Here is a 6,000-nt window from a genome sequence, read left to right as displayed (position 1 = left end):
TAGGTGTGCCATCCTGCCCTTCCCAGTGGCCTTTAATCCATAATGCCCTGTAGGCTTCCATGTCTGCAGCAGAACTCTTTGGAGGCAGCAGGGAGTTGACTAAAAAGGACACACTGACTTGTCCTTGAGCTAGCCCTATGGGGCCTGAGGTTTACTCCAAAAATTGACCTCCTAAGAGGTTGTCCAATCCCTGCTTCCTCCTGAGTGGCAGCTCCAGGGTTTGGCTTGAGCTTGAGCTTGCACCTGTGGGAGCCAGTGTAGTTGTCTGGCTATCATTGAATGCTAGCTGCTGACTTCCCCTCAGGCTTGAGGTGCTGTGGAGGGGGCCATGGGGTAGATCTTACTTATTACCAGGGTGGGGCCTTGAGGACTCCTTCCCCTTGGCTGTGGAGCCTGCGTGGCTGGGCCTCGTGGGATTGGACCTAGTCTTGCAGTATCTATCAGTGGAACTTTTTGCAGAAAGTTCCTCTTTCTACTATGTAGTTTGGGCTGGGCCTGGACAGAGGCCACGCCCCTCTTATCCCACTGAGCTGGTGCTCCTCCCCATCCAGGATTTGTGGTTCCTAGACAGCTGGGTGGTGGTCAGTTACTGCACATTTGTGATCATCTGAGTGACTTCCTGTGGCTCAGCCCAGTCCCTGATAATCCCACCCCAGTGTCCATCTGCTACCAGACCTATTACAGCCAGCACCGACCTAGGCTTCGGGTTGTTTTGGTGCTGGGCTTCCTCAGTAGTGGCCAGCCTGACCTTAGTTAGAGACCCCCTTCCTTTTGGCTGCGCCTCAGCCTCCCCATGTGTGCAGAAGGAGTTGGGCCAGATCACAAACTGGTGACTCAAATGGACTCACTTGCAGCTTCTTTGTACCGCATAGGAATTTTCTTTGAATTACTTGAGTATTGAAGCCAGTTGTTCACCACTGTCCCTGCCATTCCCACACCAGCCAGCCTCGTGATTTACATTGCTTCTGTGGCATTCTGGGTCATGCCTGCCCCATCGTTCCTCTGCTCCTGCCCTGCCACGGTTCCCTGCAGCTTCTGACTCTGGCTCTCAGATAGATGGTAGAGAAAAGAGGAGCAAATCAAGGGACTTGGCATCCACAAGAATGGGTGAATGAGGACCTAGTCCAGGAGGTTTCTCCTCATTTTGTCAGACATAATCTCAAGAGCAAAACTGAAGCTAGGGTTGTAGCAAAATGTGCACGGTGGTCATGAGGGGTGAGGGCGGCGGAGGAAGAGGGGATGGGAAGGGCTGCGAGCAAGCCTCCTTCTAGGCCTCGGGCATGCTGCCAGCCGTGTGGCTCCTGAGATCAAGGAGAGGCTGTGGTGTCGGGGAGACCTCTGGGATCTTGGCTTGAAACCAGGCGGTGCTGCCTTCCCGCAGAGCCCCAGCCTCCAATGCACAGGCCCTGGTGATCAGGTTGCCTTGGAGCCCAGATGAGATTTAGCCTGGCTGAGGCCACCCAGGCTGGGTGCACATTCCTGCTGGGTGCCCTTTGTTCCTTCACGCAGGTGGGGCCACGTAGACAAACAGGAGGGGCTGCTTTGGGCCAAGGATGGCATTTTCTGTTTGTCACATGTACTGGGATTTGCTGTTGGGAATAGCCCCAGAGCAAAGAGTGGTCGGGAAAGTGACATCTGTGTGTGAGACATTTTCTGCAGGGCCCTCGGGAGCATGCAGACTTGGGTGGCCTCCATCTCTGCCCTTCCACTTTCTTACTGGTATTTTCTGCCTTCAGAAATCATCTGTTCTGGGGCTGGGAAGGTGGCTTAGCGGTAGAGTACTTGCCTAGCATGCATGAAGCCCTGGGTTCGATTCCTCAGTACCACATAAACAACAACAAAAAAAGCTGGAAGTGGCGCTGTGGCTCAAGTGGAAGAGTGTTAGCCTTGAGCAAAAGAAGCTCAGGGACAGTGCCCAGGCCCTGAGTTCAAGCCTCAGGACTGGCAAAAAAAGAAAAAAAGAAAAATCACCTGTTCTGTCTTTTTATCTGCCTCCCGCTCTGTATACACTAGTGTACAGAAAGGGTAGGATGAATCCCACACCCGTAGCTTGGGTTCTGGGATGAGTTGTTTATGTCTCCTAGCCACAGCACTATACGTACTCTGTTCCATGGCCTACCTGGCCAATCCTGGGTTGATATTTTTTGCCAATGTCAAGAATTTTCTAAGCTTTCCTCTAGTAGTCCTCAGTAGAGAGCCAGCAATGGCTGGGTGAGAAAGAGTTTGGATTTCGAGTCTGATTTGAGAAAGGATTGAAACTTATGTTTCCTTCTCCTTATTGGAGCCCTTTGCCCCTTTTGTGCCCACCAGTTCCTCCCTCTGTTACTAGGATTTCCAGCCTTCTGCAACCACAACCTGGGTCACCCCCCAAGCCACTGTGGCAAGGGGGTTTTGGTGACACAAAAACAAGCTCACCTCTAGCACTAGAGCCACTCAGGGACTGAGACTGAAGTTGCTTGGCAGAGAGGAGGGGACAGCATTTGTTCTTAGCCACAGAGGAACAGGATGTGGCCATTTTCGGCCAACCAAGTGAGTGTTTTGTTGTTCATCAGGACAACAAGAGAGCAGATAGAAAAAGTGTCTATTCTCCATTTTTGACTCTTGGGTCTGTTACTGTGAGATCTGGGACATGTAATATACTCTAGAAAGGTAATTTTCATTGCCAGAAAAAAATGCTATTAACAATATCTGCTGTGGTGGGCGTTGTCGGGAGAGGGCCTAGTACCAATCTGTGAGGGGCTATCATGGCCTCTGCATGGGGCGGGTGTGGATAGGGGCACTGCTGTTGTTCTTTTGTGGATGGCTGTGAAGGACTCGGATTCTGTAAGATGGGGTCCTTGTCTACCAAGAGTTATGGTTTGTGAGGATTGGAAGGCTGTGGTAGAGGTTTGCTGTGTTCCAGGGCTCCCAGCACCTCACGTCTCTCCTAGTTTACATCTGAGGCTTCTCTTCTGCTGGGTTACTGCGGCACCTGCTAGGCACTGGTCGTGGTGGCTCCCTGGCACAGGCAGGCTCCAGGGTGGGTGGGTCTGACTGCTTGGTTTCTGGCCTGGGCTCTCCTGGTGCTCATATTCCAGAACCTACTGATCTCTGGATCACAATGAATGCCTGCTGAGAACAGAGAGGAGTATACAAGCCAAGCCAGGGGAAACGGCGGGCTGCCACCTCTGCCCACAGGGAAGGGCTGCTGAAGGCCTCCTGGAGGAGGAGGCCTCCGAAGAATGGGCCATCGGAACAAGGCTGCGAGGGAGATTAGACAGGTGTGGCTCCATGGTCACACAGCATCTGCTCACATGGGGACTGCAGTCCTGCCATGGATTCTTCCTTTCACAGGGATGGTAGGGCAGGGGGTCAACCACCTCATCCACATCCCACTTTGTCCTGGTCTTATAGCTGGTTTCATTATTATTATTATTAGTCTTTGGGCTTGAACTCAGGGCCTGGGCACTGTTCCTCCGCTTTTCAGCTCAAGGCTAGCATCTACCACTTGAGCCATAGTGCCAATTCCAGTTTTTTGAGTAGTTTATTGGCGATAAGAGTCTCACAGACTTTTCTGCCCGGGCTGGCTTTGAACCACGATCCTCAAGTCTCAGCCTCCCGAGTCACTAGGATTACAGGCGTGAGCCACCAGCGCCTGGCTGGGGAGTATTTTCTTTAAGTGCACAGTTCAGAGAAAAGTCGAGCAAGAGCTAGGTAACAGATTTTTTTTTTTTTTTTTTGCCAGTCCTGGGGCTTGGACTCAGGGCCTGAGCACTGTCCCTGGCTTCCTTTTTGCTCAAGGCTAGCACTCTGCCACTTGAGCCACAGCACCACTTCTGGCCATTTTCTGTATATGTGGTGCTGGGGAATCGAACCCAGGGCCTCATGTATATGAAGCAGGCACTCTTGCCACTAGGCCATATCCCCAGCCCTAGGTAACAGATTTTGATACTTGTCAGAGAACATTATTTTCAGGGATCTCCTTTTCCATTGGCTGTAGTTTGTAGGTAGCTGCCTGGAGCTTGTGTTTATTTGTTTTTTAAATTTGCAGTGGGGGTATTTTTCCAGTCTTAAACTCATAGCCCACTCTCCTTTCCCTGAAAGCAGAAGTATATGGATGTACTTTCCTCTCCTTGTGTTTTATGAGTGCACAGTTAGAAGCAGACACATGTTAAGTGATGAAGAATTGAGCAGATAAATTATACTTTATTGACCTTTTAGTGATTGTGCTTCAGAAAAATATGCCATAGGAGTATATATGTTAGTTATAGCATATTTACTAAGAAGTAAGACCCAAACTTGTGTGCATAGTATAATTCCAACTTTGGAGAGAGAGAGAGAGAGAGAGAGAGAGAGAGAGAGAGAGAGCATGCACATGTGTGTGCCAGGTCTGGGGTTTACACTCAGGGCCCAGGCTCAAGGCTAGTCCTCTATCACTTGAGCCACAGCTTCACTCCTGGTTCTTAGGTGGTTAATTGGAGATAAAAGTCTTGTGGACTCTCCTACCCAGGCTGGCTTTGAACCACAGTCCTCAGATCGCAGCCTCCTTAGTAGCTAGGGTCACAGGCTTGAGTCACCAGCCCCCAGCAGAAAAAAATACTTTTAAAGTTAGAAAGTATCTTAGTATCTACAAGAGTCTCTCTGTCTTCTTTCGCTGTCCCTTCTCCCTTTTTCCTTCCCTTGGTCTGTGCAGGGGGAATGAACTCAGGGCATTAAGCACTGTATCACTTAAGCCACACCCTCACCCCATGAAATATTATGTGAGATCTAATTAAAGTTGCTTGGAGTGGCTAAGTAACTGGGAGTTTAAACATCTCTTAGAATGAGCCGTGTGTTAATTTGATAAGGGAGAAGAGACAATTATTTTACAGCTTCGTCTTTGTTTACTGCATCTGAAATCTGAAATCTGTCTGGCTCCACTGTAGCAGAATGGTCTCAGTTCTAGGCAAGCAGAGACAGTGCTGCCACTGTCAGGCCCCAGGGGTGGGGTGGGGTGGTATGCAGGGTAGGGTAGGGTAGGTACAGGTGGCTTTGCTGTCTTGAGCTCTCAAACTGCCCTCGTCTGGAATCTACACACATACTACAGCATCCTCCCTCCTGCAGCACCTAGGTAGGACCAGAAGACCAAAAGTGCTTTCCAGTGCTGGCCAATTGACCATGTGGGGAGGGTGGGCATGGGGTGGTTTTGTCTTGGGGGTGTGTATGGCCCAGAGGATTCCTGTGCAGCTCCCAGAAATTGTGACTGCTCTAGCCCAGAGCAGGAACCAACCAGGGCACAGAGGAACAGCCTCCAGGACTCTCTTGTCCAACAGCCAGTCACAGCAACCGTGGGGCGGGAGGTTGGGCAGGGAAGGAGAAAAGGAACATTATTAGGGGTGGGGGAGCAACTGGGGTATTGCCTGCAGGAGGTGATGTATGTTCTGAGGCTTTCCCATCACCCTGGCATCTGTGAAGCACTGTAGGGGGCTCCTTGTCCCCTGCTAGCAGACAGGTCCCTTCTGGTCCCTCAAGGCTGCTTTTGCTTTGGTAGCTGCCAGTGCCTCTCAGTCCCTTCCATTGTGCTCCAAGAGACTTTTCTTAGTGCCCCACCCCCACCCAGCCCTGCAGCCTGAGCCGGGTATTGGGCTGAGACTGGAGAGAAGGGCTGGTTGTTGGTAGTGATCCCAGAGTGAGAGAATGAGGCAGTGTTCTTGGGGAGCCCTGGGCCAGCCCCCTGGGTACTGAGTCTGATGAGTTGTGAGCAGCTTGGGGTTTCAGAAAGGGGGGGAGGGCCAGGGAGCCCTGGGAGGACTCCCCACCAGCATCCCAGAGGAAATAACATTTTATTAATTGTTGGATGTGTGGGGAGTACATGAAAAGAGCCCGGATATTGGGCACCTCCTGCGCATTTTGTTTGTTCTCTCTCTCTCTCTCTCTGTGTGTGTGTGTGTGTGTGTGTGTGTGTGTGTGTGTGTGTGTGTGTGTGTTGCTAGCCCTGGGACTTGAACTCAGAGCCTGGGGCCTGTCACTGAGCTTTTGTGC

The 6,000-nt window shown here is 51.2% G+C and overlaps 1 protein-coding gene and 1 pseudogene across 2 annotated transcripts in view; both read left to right on the top strand.

Moving 5' to 3' along the window:
• The window catches only part of LOC125363580, a 2,890-nt pseudogene extending 2,762 nt beyond the window's left edge, over positions 1-128 (top strand).
• The window catches only part of Itpk1 (inositol-tetrakisphosphate 1-kinase), a 124,873-nt gene that overhangs the window by 56,886 nt on the left and 61,987 nt on the right, over positions 1-6,000 (top strand). The gene's annotated exons all lie outside the window — the stretch shown is intronic.

This window comes from Perognathus longimembris, chromosome 14 (genome assembly GCF_023159225.1).
Source record: "Perognathus longimembris pacificus isolate PPM17 chromosome 14, ASM2315922v1, whole genome shotgun sequence".
NCBI lineage: Eukaryota > Metazoa > Chordata > Mammalia > Rodentia > Heteromyidae > Perognathus > Perognathus longimembris.
This window is presented reverse-complemented; position numbering and strand designations above follow the sequence as displayed.